This window comes from Macrotis lagotis, chromosome 1, assembly GCF_037893015.1.
Source record: "Macrotis lagotis isolate mMagLag1 chromosome 1, bilby.v1.9.chrom.fasta, whole genome shotgun sequence".
NCBI classification, from domain to species: Eukaryota; Metazoa; Chordata; class Mammalia; order Peramelemorphia; family Peramelidae; genus Macrotis; species Macrotis lagotis.
The window spans coordinates 139,079,028-139,100,355 of record NC_133658.1 but is presented as its reverse complement, the minus strand read 5'-3'; the positions used below and the strand labels follow the sequence as shown (position 1 = coordinate 139,100,355).

Genomic DNA, 21,328 nt, shown 5'->3' with positions numbered 1-21,328 from the left:
AATGTCCTGATGGGTAACTGAGTAAAGGTTCAAATCTTAATTCAATCAATTTGTAGCCATGTGACCTTAGGCAAGTCTCTGAAACTCAGTTATCTCATTGACAAAATTGGGATAATAATATATGTGCTGCCTACCTCCTTAGTATTATATGCTATAAATTAAATAAAACATTATATATTACAGTTAAATATAAAAATTAAAAAAGCAAATGAGGGCACCATTTCTATGTCACTTAAAAATGAATGGAAAATTATTTAGTTTCTGTTGTTTCAATGATGCTTCTAGTAAAATTTAAATTGTCCTCATGAAACTTCATTTTTAAGTAGGGCTAAGATTGGGGTTATGTTGGAGATAAAGTATCTCCAAGATATCTTTTTGTACATAACAAGTATACATGTAGCATTCCTCTTTGGCTCCTGTCCTTCTGCATGGTGTGGTTGGACTTTGAGTGTCCATGGGAACCCAGAAAGACAGTGAGCAAATAGAAGGACCAAGGTGTGGCCTCAAGGGAGAAATATTTCAAATAAGACTAAGACTCTAGGGACTGAGAGGGGATGTGACATACCTCCTGGCCATTGGGAATGAGAACTAAAGCACCTCAGGTCAGAGAGATTCCAGACTAGAATTAGGCTGCTATCTTTTCTTTTGAATGTATTCCCTCTACTTCTTGATAAACAAGTTGTAGCAAGATTTAGTAGCTGGAGACCTCTACTCTGGACAGGAATTCCAAAGTTTATGCTTCATGCCATAGGGCAGGAGTGAGAAATGTCTGACCCTTGAGATAATGCCTTTGAAATAATTTAGTCTGGCATTGCCATGGCAATTGCAGGTGGAACTTGAAATTCAATAAATCTAGGAGCTTTTATAGGGGTGAATTGTTTGACCAAATATAGCAGGCTAATTTTTAAGTTGATAATTTTGTATGTATAATATCAAATAATATTATAAATATCCAGATGGACCTTGGCAGAAAAAAGGTTCCCCAGCCCTGCTAGGGAGAAGGAACTGTGTTTTAGGTCTAGAGTTCTTTAGACTAGACCTGAAGGATAGTATATGCCAAACCCAGCAGGGAACTGGATTATTTTTTACTGCAACCAAGTCAATCACTTGTCCCTTTTCTACTTCTGGGACTCAGCAGAGGCCACTTGTTCAGGACCCTTCTATACCAGGGAATGAGTTGTTTAACACATTCAGCTATGTCCAAAGGGCTGTTAAACTGCATACCCTTTAATCCAGCAATACTCCTACTAGGGTAGTATCCCAAAGAGATCATAAAAAAGGGAAAAAAAAGATTCAGATGTTTAAAAATATTTAGAGCAGCTTTTCTTTGTGGCAAAGAATTGGGAATACCCATCAATTAGGGAGTGACTGAACAGCTTGTAGTATATGAATGTAATGGAATATTGATGTTTTATAAGAAATCATGAGTAGGATGATTTCAGAAAAACCTGGAAAGACTTAACATGAACTGATACTGAGTGAAATGAGCAGAAGAGGAAACATTGTATACATTAACATCACCATTGTATGATGATCAACTATGATAGACTTAGCTCTTCTCAACCATACAATGATCCAAGACAATCTCAAAAGCCTTGTAATGGAAAATACCAATCACATCTAGAGAAAGAACTGTGGAGACTGAATGCAGATGAAAGCATACTATTTTCACTTTTTTTTTTTTTTTAGATTTTTGCAAGGAAAATGGAGTTAAGTGGCTTGCCCAAGGCCACACAGCTAGGTAATTATTAAGTGTCTGAGACCGGACTTGAACCCAGGTACTCCTGACTCCAGGGCCAGTGCTTTATCCACTGCGCCACCTAGCCGCCCCCTATTTTCACTTTTTAAAATGTGTTTTTTGTTTTTCCTTTCTCACAGTTTTTTCCCTTTTGTTCTGATTCTTCTTCTACAACATGACTAATATGGAAATCTGTTTAACATGATTGCACATGTATAATCTATATCAGATTACTTGTTGTCTTAGGGAGGGAGGAAGGAGAAAGAGAAAATGTGGAACTCAAAGTCTTACAAAAACAATGTTGAAAACTGTCTTTACAAGTAATTGGAAAAAATACTATTAACTGAAAAAAAAGAAAGATATGTTAGGAAGTCCTCTACCACAAAATATTACTTTTAGCACACATTTTAAATCTATTTTGTAGGTATTTTCCAATTATAAGTAAATTTAAAAAAAACATACATTTTCATTTATCTTGTTAAATATTTTCCAGTTACATGTGGAAATTTTTTTAACATCCATTTAAAAAAATTTTTGGTCCTAAATTCTCTCCCTCCCTTTCCTGCTTTTCCCATCACCTGAGAAGATAAGCAACAAATTGGTTATACAGAACCAAAACATTTCTACGGTTTTTACAATGTACAAGACATGAGCCCCAGGCTTTATATTAGAGGACTTGAATTCAAGTTCTGACTCACTTCTTAGTACTTTCTTGCCTGTTTTATGGAAGAGCAGTTGTGAAAAACTCAGGTTATTTATGCATTTGGAATGGTGGCTTTTGTATTGTTTAGAATGTTGGGTGGGTAGTAAATGTTTAATTATAGATTATTTTTCCTAAGTAAAAAGCATAGAATGCAGTATCTAAGTCCATTGGTTTTATATATATATATATATATATATAATATATATATATATGTATATATATATATATGTGTGTGTGTGTGTGTATGTGTGTGTACATATTCATATATGAATAAATTTACAAATACATCTATGGATATCTATAAATCTGTCTATATTTATGTAGCTGATTCCATTATGCCATGACCACCTGACTATAGAATTCAGTGAAGAAGAGTTGTTTCTGGAGACATGATTTTTTTGTCAGAAGAATGGAGGCTGGAGAACTCTTTGTGATTGGTTAAATCCACACCATCCTTGCCCCTTCTACCAATCCATTAAGAAGATGGGGCTGGAGGAGAGAAGTTTGTTCACTGAGAGGCATAGAGAGCCTAGTGCTTCCCCAGCAATTCAGCTCAGCTGGGTGAAACTGGGAGAATGATCCTAGGATTCACCAGTGGTTTGAATCTTTTTATTGAATTGGATTAGATTAGTGGCTAGTGGTGGTCACCTGATTGTTGTTCCTTTGATTTTGAAGAGGATTCCATGACTTCAAGGGTGTCTTGTGTGTGAATTGGATTTAAAGGAGGCAGAGTTGCACAAAAGATCTCAGTCTAGAGGCAGGCCAAAAGTCAAGAAGACTGGGGTGATGGTCCAGGATGCAGGGGATGACCTTGACATCTTTGATATCTGACCAAGTTCTAAGTGTTCCACAGGGTCTGCTTCAGTTATCTTCATGACCTTTGGAGTAAACTGTTCCCATTCACCCATTCCTTGGGATAAGTCTTCCCATGCTTGGGTTAGATATCCTCTTAATTCATCTATTGGTATGAGGCCTTTTAGTTACCTTCAATCTGATTTAGCCTATCTGCTGAGATAGTTCTTCCAGCTGCACCTACTATACCTTCTTGGAACTACAGGTAAGAGTTGGGTGAAACATGAACATCAAAGGTGAATGAGCCGCTCTGTTGGCCTGGAACTTTCTCGAAAAATGGAAGTCCCAGGAAGAATTCACCAATGGGAGAAGGGAATGAGCATGGGGAGGGATACTTCAGAGGGAGGAGGCTCCAGGTGCTAAGGGAAGTTCTATCACACACAATAAATTACATATATTATGTGTATAATGTAATGCTGAACTTCCTCTAGCAGTATAGTTTATCACCCACTTTGCAGGTTATAGTATTAAGAGAAGTTGCCTGAAGACTCTGGATGCTAAGTTATTTGCTCAGGTCTATGTCACTAGTATGTACCAGAGTTGGGATTTTAATTTAGGTCTTTCAGACTCCAGAGTTAGCATTTAGAGGTTAGCTAGGTGGGGCAGGAGATTGAATTCTGGACTTGGACATCTTTTTTTTTTTTTTTTTTTTGCAAGGCAAATGGGGTTAAGTGGCTTGCCCAAGGCCACACAGCTAGGTAAATATTAAATGTATGAGACTGGATCTGAACTCAAGTACTCTTGACTCCAGGGCCAGTGCTCTATCCACTACACCACCTAGCTGCCAGAATTCTGGACTTGGAATCAAGAAGACCTAAATTCGAACTTAGCTCAGACAATTGCTAGCTGTGTGACCTTGGTCAGGTCACTTATTAACCTGCTTGCCTGAGTTTCCTCATCTATAAAACAAGGATTATAACTGCATTTACCTCCCAGGGTTGTTGAGAAGATTAAATGAGATAATATTTGTAAAGTGATTAGCGCAGTGCCTAGCATATTTTAAGCAATATACAGTATAAATATTAGCTGCTTTTATTATTTCTATCTGCCATATTTCTTTGTCTGTCTCTGTCTCTCCCCCTCCCTCTTCCTCTTTATCTCCCTCCATTCCTCTCCCCCTCTTTCTTCCCCTCATTCCTTTTGTTCCTTTTCCTCTCCCCACCTGCTCTTAATTTAGAGGGCATCTAGTAATGATCCTCTCATTTTATAGGTAAAGAAATTAAACCCCACCTCCACTCCAAGATGCCAAGTGATTTTCCCAGAATCACATGGGTAATAAGTAGTAAAGTCAGCACTTGAACTCAGGTTCTTGATACCAAGTCTGGGGCTCATTATACTTTGTGCACTGTAGAAATTTAAGATTTTATTTTATTTTTTTATTTTTTTGGTGCTGGGAGATTCCTGAATGCTTTTCTCTTGCCCAGTTGTAGAGGCGGATCCTGAACAAATGGTCTCTACTGAGCCACAGGAGTACAAAAAGGACAAATGACTGATCTTCCTTCCTCTGGGAGCTTATTAAGACCAGGATCAAAGAGCATTTGGAAGTTGCCTAGATCAAAAAAAGACGTCCTATGTCTAGCACCTACTGTACTGGTATTTCCTAGGGAGGCCTCAGAATCAGGTTTTCCATATCATCCCCTGATTAGGTTTTTTTCCAACAGCAGTTTTTCCATCTGCTTTCCTAGTTCGAAACCACCTTTATCTATGCCTTTAAAAATTAAGACAGCAGTTTCAAAGGAACTTGCCTCATCATTGCTTGAGCCATATGACTAAGGCAACACCAGAAAATTTTTTGAGACTTGTGAGAAATACTGACTTTGGGGGTTTGGAATTGAAGAGAACTTTGACTAGATTTCTAGATGATATTGTTTTGCTATTGTCCAGTTGTGTCTAACTCTGGACCATTTTCTTGACAAATATACTGGAGTGGTTTGCCAAAAGCAGAGGTTCAATGACTTGCCCAGGGATATACAGCTAATAAATGTCTGAGAATGCATTTGAACTCATGCCTTCCTCCCCATTTCCCCCAAATACATTTTGTTTATTCTCAATCCCAAGCCTTCTCTTAGGCTAGTTTGTATTCCTATCTGATCCTTCCTACTCAAATTCTGTTTATCCTTCAAGGCCTTTTATGTTGAGTCAGGGTTAGACCTTTAAGGATTTAGACTTCAAAGGACTTTAGAGATTAACTAACTAGTTCATCCTTAAAGATTAGCTAGTCATTTTACAAAATTGGAAATGGAGGCCCAGAAAAAGTGAACTTCCTTAATAAAGTATTAGAGTTGGAATTTGAAGCCAAGATTGGCTCCAAACAGTGTTCTTGATACTACACCACAGAGACTCTTTGCAGATGAGAATTACCGGTAAATACAGCAGATGAAGAGCCAGTGGGTTTGAAAGGGGGAAGAGTAGGTAGGGGCAAAAGAGGGAGGAGCATTTAATTCTATGGTTTCTTGCCAAACATTCTGAGGATTCCCTTTCAGGACCCTCCACAATCTGACCTGCCTTTACCTTATTGGATTTGTCTCATTTTATGTCCTTTCATGCACTCTGTGATCTAGTCAGATAGGACATTCATGCTCCATATATTTTCCTGTTTCCAGGCTTTTGCTCACACTGTTTCCTGTGACTGGAATGTTTTCCCTTTCTCACTTCATTTCTAGAACTCCTATGATCAAATGAGATATTTGTAAAGTCCCAGGCTCTGAAGCCAAAAGTTAATGTTTTCTCTACCACGAAACATTTATTTTTTTCTTAAAAATTCCATGTAAAATTTGAGCCCCCCCCCCCCAAATTCATCACCTGAAAGGAAGGAAACAAACAAGCATTTATTCAACACTTAATGCTTTACAAATATTATCTCAGTTGATCCTCACAATAATCCTGGGAGATGGGCACTGTTATTGTGGCCATTTTATGGATAAGGAAACTGAGGCAGACCTAAGTTAAGTGAATTGATCATTTTCTACCACATCCCTATCACATAGGAGTTTTTTCCATCTCTTTATAATTCATTTATTGTTATCTGTGCAAACTGTATTTTCTGCCCCTTCTTGCCTAGCACTCTGTAAGTGATAAGTGAACAGGAACTCATTTTTCTAACTTTGCATCTCCCTATCACTTGGCATTATTCTTTGTATGCAGTAGGTACATAATAAATATCTATTGGATTAAATTGAAAGAATGAAGGGAAAACAGTGGTGGCCTAAGAAGTCAAAGGTCAAAAATATTGTAGAGAGGGCAGCAGCAGGATATGAAATATCCTGGATTCATTAAACAGGTGCAAAAGTTAGGGTGAAAAGCAAATTGTCAGAACAAATGAGAGGTGTCAAGAAAACTGAGGAAGATCAAATGAAACCAAGAGGAAAGAATATTGATGGTTTTCTTTGCTTGCTGCATTCTCAGCCCCTGTATTACTTGATAGTGGATTTAATACATTCATTCTGAAATTCTTTTAACAACTATTTCATGTCTAATGTGTACAGGACCGTTTTTTTTCCTGTCTGGAGGGAGATACAGAATATCAGTGCCATGGCCCATGACTTCATGGAGCTTCCACTCTTGCAAGTCATCGATCTAGATGATCATGGCATGCAAATTTATAGAAGTATATTAGAGAAGTTCAAAGTTGTGCCATGTTAGGTCCTAGACATTTGCATAGCCATGTCTTCCTTAAGCTCTCTTATCAGGTAACTGTGAGTTCCATTAGGCATAGTTCTAATTTTACCTTCTTTTCACTGTCTTTCCTGATTGATCAAGTCCATGGTGATTTTCTCTGAACTCATACCATTTGTTCTATGTCTATTTTGGCTCCTGCTGATATTCATTCTATGTATGTGAATGTGTCTTTTCATCTTAACTATATTGTAAACTGCTAGCATTATGCTCTACACATAGAGGAAGCTTAATAAATATTTGCTGAGTAAATAGAGGTTTGGAACTAGTCTGCCCTTTCTTACCAAGGGTGGAGCAATTTAACATTTTTGTGGATAGGTTAATTATTGGTTCCTATATAAAAGGTTCATCCACTAAAGTTCTCCTTGAGTACTTTCCCTGATGAGGAGGTGACTCTGAGTTCTCAAAACCTAAGCCATTGCAGCCCATGGAATTATGGCAGACTAAACCAGAATGGTTTGAAAATTCATCTAGTGAATTTGGGGATCATCCTAAGTCCCTAGAGGTTGGCAGCTAAGGTTGGCACCATAGCGCACTGCCTGGAGTTAACAAAATCTGAGTTTAAATCAGGACTTAGATATTTTCTAGTTATGTGACTCTGGGCAAGTCACTTAACCTCAGTCAGCCTTAGTTTCTTTAACTGTAAAATGGGTAACATTAACAGTATTTAACTCCTAGAGTTGTTGTAATGTTCAAGTGAGATATTTGTAAAGTCCTAAGCACCTAATAGGTTCTTAATAAATCCTTCCTTCCTGAATACTTAATGACTTGTCATAACTTGATCAGACAGGGAAATCTGCCAAACAGAAGCCGTGGAGAGGGTCTCATTATCACCCATAGACAAAAGCTTTGTCAAATTCCCAGATCCTGTCAGAGAATCTCCTCAAAGTTGTAGAGATAAGCAATGGTTTTTGTGGCCCAAGGTTCTATCAAACAGAAGCTGTGGATAGGGGTTTCTTGTCACCCAACAGCCCATCTTTATAATGAATGACTGTATGAACTCTGTATATTCATGACACCACCCACTAAGCTTAGAGCAGGAGATGCTGTTATCTATGCTGGTTAGAGGGGTTGGCCAAATGGATCATGGTTTCTTTTTAGAATGTTAAAATATCTATAAGGCTTCATTTGTTCTAGGTCTAACATGGTGCCAGGAGGTAGTAGCATTTAAAATTTTCTACTGAATTAAAATCCAACCAACTTGTAATATTTAGGCAAAGGCTAGCAGTTCCTTCCCAATCAATGATCATCCACCTATTATGTGCCAGTTTGAAAATCATGAAGTTCTGAATGTACCAGGCTATACTGGAAAGAGTTCTGGAGTCAGATTACCTAAGTTCAGATTCCTGTTCTTCTTTTCCCCTTTCTGACCTTTGCCAAGTTGATTCCTCTCTGAGTCTTGGTAAAATGAGAGGATTGAAATAGATCATCTCTAAAGCTTTTTTCTAACTAACATTAAGTTCTATGATCACATATATATTGTTGAGTCTCTGGTGATGAGCCTCTCCTGTTATGGAATATAAAGGGTTGATAGCAACTAGGAGGTTTCCTGGCTGGCACATCTTTATCAAGCCTTTACTCAAAAATTTCCCTCTATTGCCTTGACTATTTTGGTTTGATTTTTCTGTTTCTGTTAAATTTTCTTTTTTATTTTATGTTTGTTTTTAGTTTTGCATTTAAGTTCATTAAATTTGGTTTTGTTTTGTTAAAAAAAAGACTTGATAGTTGTGACTTGGGAGAAGCTATCTAATCAAATAAACAATGCTGGTTTGTGGTCTCAATGGCAGAGACTGTCTTTTGCTTTTTTTTTTTTGTATCTCCAACACAGTGCAGTTTCTGACTCATAAGGAGCTTAATAAATGCTTACTGACTAGTGGATGTTTACTCTGGTTGCCCTACGGTGATCCAGTTGTGGCTACAGAGCTGCGAAAACACCAAAGGAAAGGACTGGAACAGTAAGCAGGTCTCAAGTGAGGCTGAAGTAGGATGAAACATCAGCAGCAAAACTAGATGGAATGAGGAATGGAAGAAAAAGGGCAAAAAGTCCAGGATTTGGTAATCAGGGAGTAGTCAGAAATATATAGAGCTCCTCCACTCATTCATTATGAAGATGGGCTGTTGGGTGATAAGGAGACCCTCTCCACAGCTTGTTTGGCAGAGACTTGGAACTCAAGAACCATTGCTTATCTCTGCATCTTTAAGGAGATGCACTGGCAGGCTTCTGTCTGTATATAAGTGGCATGACTTCCCTGTCTGCTCAAGTTACAGCAAGTCAGTAAGAACTCAGCAGCTGCTAAATCTTCTATTGCCTCATTATGGTGTGAAGGTGACCCTGAATTCTTGAAGGGTATAAAGTACAATGCAAGCTTCAGCAGGTCCTAATCAAGCTCAAAGGGCTTTGGGTTCAGCTAAAGACAGTCTGTGTGTCTATCCTCTGAGGGCCAGTCTATCAGGTTATGACTTTTTTTGGACTAGGAGAATTCTGTAAACCACCCACTAAGTCATGGTTGGGTTTTGATTTACATTGGTAGAGGACATAACTGCCTAGTTGAAATAATAGTTTTTTAAGAATTGAGTGATGCTTCTGCAGGGTTCTGGAAGGAACACAAAAGCTGATCTAGGGGAATTTAAGATGTTGTTGAAGATGGAAGTCATACACAATGCAACAGAAAAATGAATGTTAAACTTGCATAATCAATTGATACATAACAAACTTTTGTAGTACATTCAGGCTTAGGTGGTACAAGAATAAAGTGGCATTGATATGTAAAGCAGGTAGAGAGAAATGTGGTTATGAGTCTCAAGGAAGGTTTATAAAGGTTAAATGAATGAATAAAATGACATTTATTAAGCTAAACCTAAGCTCTCTGGGATAGAATTAAAAAAAAACCAAACATAAAAAAGGTCCTGTCTTCAAGTTGCTTACATTCTAAAGGGGGAAGGCAATACACAAGGGGAGTGGGGACCAGGGATTGCTATGTAGGTTTGGAAAGTTACAAGAATGGTGAGTAGAATCATTGGAAAGAAGACTGATATCCCTTGTGTAATAGCAATGGAGTGTCAGTAGTTTGATTATGGTTCCAGAAGATAAAAGGGAAGTAGGGATGGTTGATAGCATTCATCAGGGCAAAGTTGAGGAGTAGTTGAAGCCTGTTAGATGACATGAGCCATGAGATGTACATTCAAAAGGAGAGTGAGCTTGGAGCAGGGATTCTAGAGCTGAAAGAGTTAAGAGTTCCAGAGCTTGGTCTCTGGTCCTGTGGACACGGTGGCTTGAGATAGACTTGTATTAGACCTTGAAAGATGAGTCATCTTTGAATGCATGGTGAAAAAGGTCATTGCAGTCAGGAGGAGTAGAGAAGCAGAATCATTTAGGGGTCCTCTTAGAATAGAATTCTTTACCCCACCTTCTAAACCTACTGAGTCATGCTTCTCTTTTGCCTGGCATATGCTTCTCCACTGGTATAATTCATCTTGCTCTTACCATATTGGGAAAAAGTCTTCCTTGAAGTCCACCTGAAGAATGAATGTATCTTCATGAGACCAAGATTATGATGATCCCTGCAGTCTTCAAGTATTAATTTAGGTATAATGGAAAAAAAACCCCACTGAATTTGGAGTCAGAAATCTTGGTCTCTAGTTCTTGCTGGATCACTGTGTGACCTTGATGTAAGTGTTTTCAATCTCTCTGAGACTCAGTTTACTTAACTGTAAAATGGAGATGATAATAGGGTTGTTAGGAGGATCAAGGGAGAGAACAGATATAACATGCTTTGCTTTATATAAATGCTAGCTATTTTATTATTATTTAGGCCATGTTTTGCTGTTTTTATCATCATTTTTCAGCTGTGTCTCACTGTTTGTGGTTGGGATTTTCTTGATGAAGATGTTGGAATGATTTGCCATTTCCTTTTTTTATTTCAGCTCATTTGACAGATGAGGAAATTGAGGCAAACAGAATTAAATGACTTGTCCAGGTTCACACAACTAGAGAGGGTCTGAAGTTAGATTTGTACTCCTGATTCAGGCCTAGTCCTCTATCCACTGTATCACCTAGCTACCCATTTTTTGGCTACATTTTACTCATTTGTAAAATGAAGCCTCTGAAATTTAATAACAGTGTGTTCCTGGCTAGTCACTTCATCATCCTATCCTCAGTTCCTTATCTGGAAAAGGAGATAATACTTAAACTCTCTCCCTCCTAGGGTTGTTGTGAATGTTTGGGAACAGTAAAGCAGGCTTATATTAACATGAGCTGCTATCTTGTTGGATTTTAAAAGGGATGGCAATGACCTGGAGAGGACCCACAACCACAGCCTCACCCATCACCTGACCCAAGAATGAGGAAAGACTTTTAAAAAATCCTCTTTTGTGGTTATGATCTTTGTCTCAGCTTAATAAACCAACCTACGGGTGCCCTGAAGGAGAAATTAATTCCTTTTGAGGTGGGAAGACTTTGGCTGGAATCAGGGTATAAGTAAATGACTCATTTGAAGAATTATTGGAAGCTTATTATTGAAGTCTTTCAATTCCCAAGAGCTAGAAAGGTAGCAGGCGTGGTTTATTCAAGACCTTGCCAGCTCCCCAGAGAGCCTGAAGCTATATGATACTATCCTCTGTGATTTCATTCTATAGGTTAAACAGTTTCCATTGGATGATTTGCTAATTGATTCAGAGGACTCCATTTACCTGGCATCAGAGTGAGTCTTAGGCAACTCTGCCCTGGGTACAATTTTTACATTGTATATGATGTCTATGTCTTGGGTATGACTTTCTCCAGATGCCAGGTAATTAACTCTTAGGTAAAGTGAATAAAGGAAGAGTGATTGTATTTGTTTCAAAAGGCATTGGGGTTTAGTAGGAAGAATCCTTTATTTAGCGTCTGGAGATATGGGTTCAAGTAATTTGATCTCATGAAGTCCCTATTTCCTTATCTGTAAAATGGGCATTAGAATGTTTGTATAATCTATTTCACTCTGTGCATGAAATGAGATATTTGTAAAGTGCTTAGTTAACTTTAAAACACTAAGTAAATGTCAGCTCAATACTTTATACACCTTTTCTTAGTATAGAAGATAGCTCAGGTTGGTTAAGATCTTGCACAGTGACACCTACCTAACCAAGGTTAAGCCATGTGGGAGATTTGAAGAAAAGACCTTTTGCTGCACCAGAGAAATTACTAGGAAACAAAGGAATCATCCCCACTCCCCTGGTAGAAACTCAGAAAGAATAGGTGTCTCAGTGGACAGAACTCTGGGTCTAGAGTCATGAAGACCTGAGTTCAAATCGGACCTTTGACACTTACTGTGTGACCCTGGATAAGTCATTTTGTCTCTATCTGCCTCAGCTATAAAGTAGAGATAGTAGTGATCGTTGTAAGGATCAGAAGAAACATTTGGGAGGAGTGAAAGAAATCTTTGTAAAGTACTCAACACAGTACAGAGTTACACAATAGGCACAATGTTTATTTCTTCCTGACACAGTGAGACAAGCATTATTGCAGGTAGTACAGTCTTAGAAGGGGTTACCTGGCTCATAAATCTGTTTTTTGTGATCTTTTTTGCCATCATGCCTTGAGTTTGCTTTTCTGTAGAGTTCAAGAGTATACTAGATCACTAGGACTCAAACTTTCATATCTCAGAACCCTTTTTGACCCTTAAAAATAGAAGATCCTTTTCCTTTCAAAAAAGCTTTTGTTTATATTATGTTATATGGCATTATGTTATGTTATATTTGCTGATATTTGTCATATTAGAAATGAAAACATTCTTAGTATTAAGATGAAAATAGTTTTGTCCTGTTGGGCCCCCTGAAAAAGATTTTGGGGTCCCTGGACTACTCTTTGAGGGTCACTGGAATTGACTTTTTAAAGATCTTTCATCTCTATTAGTCAATGTTTCTATGATGATGGTAGAGCTAGGGTCTGATGATAACTAGATTATAAATTTCTTTTAGAGATTTTATGGCTGAAAAAATTATCACTTTGTAGCCAGTCTGGTGATAGTTCTTTCCTAGTTTGGTTAGTTTTCAGATAGTTTGTTGTTGATGTTTAATTGTTTCACAATAACTAGTAAGTATCTGAGAAAGGCTTTGAACTGAGGTCTAGGGGACAAATATGTGATACCTAACCTGGAGTCAGGAAGACTTATCTTTGAGTTCAAATCTGACCTTAGAAACTTATTAGCTGTGTTACCCTGGACAAGTCACTTTACCCTGTTTATCTCAGTTTCATCACCTATAAAATGAAATGGAGAAGGTAATGATAAACCCCTCTGGTAACCTCACCAAGAAAATCCCAAATGAGATCATGAACAATCAGACACAACTGAAAATGACTGAACAAAAATAGCTCTCATGCTACCTAGGTGTTTAGCACAATGCAAATCATCCACATGAAAGGAAAAAAATGGAAACAATATTTTTTCTTTCCTCATGCCTAGGATTTTTAAAAAAGAAAGAGGAGGAAAAAAGAGACAAAGGCAGAGGGAGAAAGAAAGAGAAAGGATGAGGGAAGAAGGCTGGGAATGGGAAAGTGCCTTAAGAAATCCCTTTTAATTGCATTTGGGACTCAGATTATGTCTGTGGGTAATTTTTAACAGGAGGGGCCATTTTGATCTGGAATGGAATCTTGGCCTCTCTGGAGGTTATATTTTGAGCTTCTCCAGACTAGGACTTTTGCTGGTTGAATGCCAACTGAATTTCTCTCTTTGTGATTTTGAGTTTGCTTCTTGCTTTGGAGGTTCACCGCCCATGATTTCTGTGGCTTATCTCTCTATTTTTGGAAGGGGTCTTGCTTGTCCTTCATCTCTTTGTGCCTTGCCTCTTTGCCTCCCCCACCCCATGGCAGCTGGAATTACCATATTCCATCTGAAGAGCTTAATGGGAAAATTCGGCCTTGTCAGGTGGTGAGTAATAGAAAGCTACAAAGATGAGAATCTCAGTGAGAATTTAGGATTGTACAGGGCTGGCCCACTGAGGGTTTTAGTAGTAGCAACCTAAAGCTGGAAATCAGGGCCTGGATTCTTTCTGAGTTCTGTCACTGATTCTTTCCTTCTTTCCTACCTCAGTCTTTGTCCTTTCTCCATTCCATCCCCTACACTTTTTGCCAGACAAATCCTCTCCACTCAAATAACTGGTCATCTTACTATCCTTCTTCAATGGATCTTCAATGATGGTCTTGTTGTTCAATTATTGTCCAGTTCTTCATGACTGCATGGTCCATAGCACACTAGGTCCTCTGTCCTTCACCATCTCTAGAAATCTGTCCAAGTACAAGTTCATTGTTTCCATGACACTACCATCCATCTTATCCTCTGCCATTTGCTTTTCTTTTTGCCTTTTTTCCCTAACATCAGGGGCTTTTCCAGTGAATCCTATCTTCTTATTATGTGGCCAAAATATTTAAGCTTCAGGTTCATTATTTGACTTTCTAGTGAATATCCTGAATTAATTTCTTTAAGCATTGACTAATTTGATCGCTTTGCTGTCCAAGTTTATTGTTTATCAAATAAATTCCAAACTCTGGGTGTTCAAGGGTCTCTATAACTTGACACCATCTTTCCTCTCCAGTCTTGTCAAATATTATTCACCATTGTGGGCTCCTTACTTCAAATATACTGGGCTTCTTGCTATCCCTTGAATATGTCCTATACCCTCTGCCCTCTTTTCCTTTGCTCCTGTTGCTCCCTGAGGCTAGAATGCCCTTCTCCACCCACTGTCTGTTGCAATCCTCTCTGTCCTCTAAGCTGGAGCTCAGGTGCCAGTCCTTCCAGGAAACTTTTCCTGACCCTCCCTTGAACGGCTGGCAGCTAGATGACACAATGGATAAATTATTGGACATCTAGTCATGAAGGCCTTGGTTTGTATCCTGCCTTTGACAGTTGCTAGTTGTGTGTGACCCTGAGCCATTGTGACCCTCACCCTTGACATCTCTTGGCCTAAGTTTCCACATCTGTAAAATGGAGATAATAATAGTGCTGACCTCATAGGGTTGTGAGGAGGATTGGATAAGTTAATATATGTAAAAAAAATCGACTTTGCAAACTTTGAAGTGTGATATAAATGAGTACTATTATTATTATAATTCCCTAGATCCTCTTCCTCCATCCTCAGTGTCATAGGGGTTCCTTTTTGGGGCAACTTTCTTATGTACCTATCCACTATTATAATTATTTGTATAGGAGTCATATCCTTATAAGAGACTGTAAGCTCCAGGAGATCAAGAACTGATAGCATGATTTTGTTTCATTTCCTTTACTAATCATAGTGCTCTGCAGAAAACATTTTTAAAACCCATTTTTATTATATTTAGATTATAACACTTTAATTTCTTGTTTAGTTGATAATACTTTGATTAATTTTAATTGATAATACCTTGCCCATGCCTTATCATGGGAGAGAAGGTAGGTTATGAGGGTAGGGTGACATTAGAGATGAACCCTTAGAAAACAAATCATATTAGGAAGGAGAAAGACATTTATTTGTTAAATGCCTATGGGGTTCCACTTATTTGATTATCACAACTCATTTTACATTTGATGAAACTGAGACAGATGGAGGTGAAATGACACCTAAAGATCAATACATTATTAACAATCCAAAGTTTTGTTATTATGTCCATAGTTTTCACTGGCTCTCTAGTACTAGGAATAAAAATATAGCTGAAAGGTCATATTTATATGTGTCTTTAAAGGATATTTTAATAACTAGCATTTAAATAAATTCATTAAAAGCACTTCATAAAAAGTTTTTCATTTGATTCTCACAACTTTAAGAAATAGTGCTATTATTATTCCCATTTTACAGATGAGGAGACTGAGGCCGAGAGAGGTTTTCCTTCTAACAATTTAATAAGACAGCAATTATTATTTTTTTCCATTTTAAAAATGGGGAAACTGAGGTTCGGGGGTAAAATAACTTGAACAAGTTTGCATTCCAACACAATACTTCTCTTGTTTTTGGAATGTTCTACACAGACAGGTGCCTTCTTCCTGAATTTATCTGACTTTTTTCAATGGTCTCAGTGGGTATTCAATTATAAAACAGGTCTGACTCACCTAGTGATGACTTGCAATCCACAGAGTCTACCCTTCCTCTAGTGGGGAAGCATCCAAAGAGGAAAGTCCACATCTGGATAGCAGTTGTTTTTCTCTGCAAACAATACTCCATCTGTTGAACCCCTTGGGTAAGCCAACCCAAATCCCTCCCTTGACATAGCCTAAATATTACTTCAAGAGAAGGGGGAAGGGTAAGGCAAAAGGAAGAGAAAAACCAGGCCCAAGGGCCTCGCTTGAGAGAACCTCTGCCAGAGACAAGATGGTCTTAAGGACCAGGTGGCCAGTTTCTTTTTTCAAATAGAACATGGTCTAGGTTGTTCCTGCGAGTGGAATATGGGGCTCTGTTCTCTGAGATTTTTGTGTGAGAAATTCCCATGTCACGAAGTATCTGAGTACCCTCTAAGTGGTTTTCACACTTCTATTGGCTCATCCTTTGTGCTGTATAGTATGGGGAGATTGTCTGTGAAGGTTATTAGGAAGGGGTGGAAAGTCTGTGAAACCCTGAGATTCTGAGTCTTTTAATTCTGTAGCTTTCATCCTTAAGCAAGAGACTGGAAGATATCAGGAATTCCCTTGCCAGTTGGATCTCTTCTTTTCTCTGCATTAAAGTTATGTTAGTGTGTGTAAATGAAATTATGAATATATATTAAATGAGAATATATATATATATTATATGTACACACACATATATAATTCAATAAGTATTTAAAAAGCTCCTACTATGTGTAAGGGACTGGTGATGCAAGTCCTTGTCTTTTATCAACTAATTTAATACTGAAGAGATACAACACATACATATATGTATACAAATATTAAAAAAACTCATAAAATAAGTACAATGTCATTTAAAGAAGAGAATACTGCCACCAAAAGAGGATTAGTAAGGGTCTCTTGTAGGAAGTAGTCCCTGAGCTGATTTTTAAAAGCATCTAGAAATTCTAAGAAGTGGAAGAACCTTTGTGTCTCTATACCCAGCACCTTTGCACAGTGTCTGGCAATTAGTAGATCCTTAATAAATGTGTGTTAAATGAATGAAGAGAGAGAAGGAAGTTCATCCCAGGTTCAGGGAATTGTCTAACATAGGAGTTTGTATTTTAATCTAGAGATAACATGGAGTAATTTCACACCCCTGAGTGGAGAGAGAGATGCAGTTATCTCAATTTGGCAGCTGTGCCAGGGTTAAGTTGGAGAAGGGGCATGCTGGAAGCAGGGAGACCAATATTGCATTAGTCCAGGTGAGAGGCAATGATGGAAAAAATTAGGAGGGGGACTGTGTGAGCAGAGAGATGTTGGAGAAGTGTAATTAAAGATTAGGTAGCTGATTGGATATAAGGGATAAGAAAGAGTAAAGAGTCAAGAATGACCATCCTAGAAACTTGGGTGAGTAGAATAACATTGGTGACTTTGATAGAAATAGGAAAGTTAGGGAAGGAGGACTAAGAAAGAAGGACAAAGAATTCAGAATACAATCATTTGTTGATCCAAGTTTTGTGCCTTTAATGTAGGTGTGAATTCAGGAAAGAGTTGTTTGAATCTAGGCTTTAGCAGTAATTTTTAAAAAAAAACTTTGGTGGAGAGGCAGCTGGGTGGTACAGTGGAGAGAGCACCAACCCTGGAGTCGGGAGGACCTGAGTTCAAATTTGACCTCACGCGCCTAGCTGTGTGAACTTGGGCAAATCACTTAACCCCATTGCCTTAAATAAATTAAAAAAAATTTTCAAAAAAAACCCCAACCAAACAAAAAAAAAAACCCTTTGGTGGACGCTTAAGGTGGGAACGCCTTCCACTAATGCAAATTGCAGAGTACAAGAATTCTCATTTTGGGTGAATCTTGCCCATGCATTTGATTCTTTCAAGGCTCTACAATCTCATTATTGTAAGAATTCCCTCCATAGAAGGAGAATGTAATCTCTGCTCATGGACAAAATAATGATCATGTGGTGACCAATCTTCTAGTGATGTTTCACTTGGTAATTATTTAAGGCAGGCCTTCTGATACCAAAACTACAGGAATAATCCATCAACATGCAAAATTTTTCCTACCAAGTAGCAACTGTCTGTTTGTGCTTCATTGGTATAATCCTTGAGGATCTAGAGTTCAGTCAAATCAGTATATATTTATTAAGCACCATGAAAGATCTCTTGCAGGAGGTCAGGCTTTAACTGAACCTTGAAGGAGGCCAGAGTCAGGTGGAGATGAGGAGGGAGAGCTCTCCAGACATGGAGATAGCCATTGAAGATGGCCAAAGTTGGGATCAAGAGTATTGTTGGAGGAATAGGGAGGCCTATGTCTCTGGATTGCAGAGTATTGGGGTAAGTGGGTCAGGGGGTAAGGCATAAGAAGAAAGGCATAATATAGCAAATACCAGAAGGCATAAGAGGGAAAGGGTTAGATTAGAAAAAGCTTTCAATTTTAGAGGATTTTATATTTGATCCTAGAGGTAATGGAGAGCTATTTTTGAATTGAGAGAGTGACATGGTTAGACTTGGACTAGAGGAAATTTGACAGATTAGTGGATAATGGATTGGACTGGGAAGAAAGGTAAGTGAACTTGCTATTGTAATAGAATAGTCAGAAACTGCACCAGGATACTAATTGTGTCAGAGGAGAGAGGTTGGGGTATGAGAGGTGTGAAAAAGTCAAATTATGCCTTCCCTACCACAAAAAGACAAGCAAAGAAGACTATATCTGCAGAATCTTAGTCATATATTTTCCCACAAATCCTCCAATAAATCACCAACCCACCTTCCTGTAGGCCTTCCTCTAGTTTTTAGTTGTTTTTTTTTTTTTGGTGGGGTGGGGGTGGAGGGGGATGTTTAGGTAGATAGTTCAGATTGTTTTGGGTTTTGCATTCTTGTTACATGATTGGACTACCTCTTCTACTCAGACAAGACTTCATTCACTTACTATCTATACAATGTCACATGTAAAAAGAAGAGAAAATATGTCCTCAAGGGCAGGGATTTTTTGACTTGTACCCCCAAGGCCTAGCATAATGGATGATAAATAGTAGACACTTAATACATTCTTGTTTATTGGCTGATTCTTTACCTAATGCTGGATATTTTACCTTCTTATTCTCCTTTTTAAAAAAGTATTTTACTTTTTCCTAATTATATATAAAAACAATTTTACCATTCATTAAAAATATTTTTTACTACTTGTATTAATTTTTATTTTTCCATTTACTTGCTAAGATAGTTTTCAACATTTATCCCTTTGCAAGTTTTTGAACCCTATATTTTTCTACCACCCTTTCCTTCCTCCCCCTTCCCTATGGCAGCAAACAATCCGATACAGGATGTACACATAAAATAATTTAACATTCTTTTTTTTAAGTTTTGAGTTCCAAATTCTCTCCTTCCTTCCCTCTTCTTCCTTTTCCCTGTCAAAGTAATTTGTTTATCCTTCTTGTAATTTCCTTGACCTTTATTTCTCTTGGTTTTTCTTTTTCTTTTGCTTAAATCTCTTTCTTCTTTATTCCTTATTATTCCTTTTGACCTACTGAGTGACAGAGGTTATCTTCTTATGTTGCCTAAGCAGATGGGGTGGTGGAACCCAAAAAATCCCCCCAAAAGAAAACATACAAAAAAATCAACTCTGGGTGAAGAGACAGATGCCTGGGTTCTGAATGTCAGTAATTAGTTCTATGGCTAGGCAAGACCACTTCTTGGATCTAATACCAACTCCTTATGTATTATTGAGCAGTCATTTTCCTCATCTGTTAAATAGAGTTGGTAATACTTACCCTATCCCTGTTATAAGGCAGTTTTGAGCCTCGCACTCTCACCACAGTCAAGAAGACAGGGCTGCAGTTGTTGCCATTATCTCTAACAAGGACCTGGACTTTTGGTCCCCTGTGTTGCTGCCTCTAAGCATCACACAAAAGCAGGGAGAACCTGAACTCCAGGCTGTTGGTAGTGTGTCCCTATTCCTGGAGGGGTGGCACTGTGTGATTTGGAAGGAGGAAGAGCTTTCTGTGGAAGAACAGGGTGGTCCTGGGGATTCTGGCTACCTGAGCATTTTCTCTTTGAATTAACCTGTATTGTGTATGCCCCTGGGAAAAGTCTTGTGCCTTTGTAGAGCTCTCTTGGACATATACTATAACAAATAACAGAATCTCAATGTTGTCAGCACATTAAGCATTTATTAGGTACCTACTGTGTACCAAGTACTATACTAAGTGCTGGGGAGACAAAAAAGGGAGGAGACTTCTTGCTCTCAAGGAGTTTTTGGCATAATGGGGACGAGAACATGAAAAGAATTAATTATCTAGAAATAATCTCTGTCTCTCTTTTCTCATCCCTCCCCTACTGTGACTAGCAGAATAAGGATAGAGTCCTTTTATAGAAACCAAGATGTAGGATATACATCTATACATACATGTGTCTACATACATACATGCACATATGTGTGTATATATAATACACACATTCAAATATATATGTATGTGTGTGTTTATGGAATGCTGGTCCTGGAGTAAGTAAAATTCATATTCCTGAGTTCAAATCTGATCTCTGATCTCTGACATTAACTATGTGACCCTGGAAAAGTCACTTATTTTTTTTTGCTTCCTTTTTCCTCATTTGTCATACAGGTTGGAGAAGGAAATAGCAAACTACTCCAATATCTTTGCCTAGCAAAGTGGGGTCATGAAATATTGAATATGACTGAAATGACTAAACAATAGCATATATATATGTGTGTGTATGTGTGCGCACAGAAGTACATATATAATATATCATTTAATATGCAAATTATATATTTACTTATTTTATTTTTACCTAGTCTATATTCATATAATTAACCTATTATATTACATAATTAATATATTGCACATTTTATACAATACTTATGATATATAAATATGTGTATACATGGACATATAGCACAAAATATCTTATATAACACATAATATTTATATATATGCATGTGCATATACATATATAGACACACACATATATTTATATGAAAACATAATAAATTAGAGATAGCAGAGCCTGGGAAAGACAGGCAAAAAAGTGAAACTTTAGCTGGGACTTGAAGGAAGCATGGGAAGCCAGGAGATTAGAAGGTAGGGAGATTGACTAGATGGCTATTGCAGTAATCAAGGTGTAAAGTAATGAGGGAATGCACCAGAATGGAGAAAGTTTTGGAGGAGATAAGGAGCAACATCTTGTTGCAAGATAGAATCAACAGGATTGGCTATGGGAGAGGAGTGAGAGAGTAAATCATCAAGGATTACACCTAAGTTGTGAGCCTGGGTGACTGAGAAGATGATAGTTCCTTCCATAGTAATAGGG

At 37.9% G+C, this 21,328-nt stretch overlaps 1 long non-coding RNA gene across 1 annotated transcript in view; it reads left to right on the top strand.

Moving 5' to 3' along the window:
* Positions 1-379: 379 nt before the first annotated feature.
* The window catches only part of LOC141514297 (uncharacterized), a 70,327-nt gene continuing 49,378 nt past the window's right edge, over positions 380-21,328 (top strand). The window contains exon 1 of the long non-coding RNA XR_012475986.1: positions 380-602. This is a non-coding gene — a long non-coding RNA (uncharacterized LOC141514297). The remainder of the gene's footprint in view (positions 603-21,328) is intronic.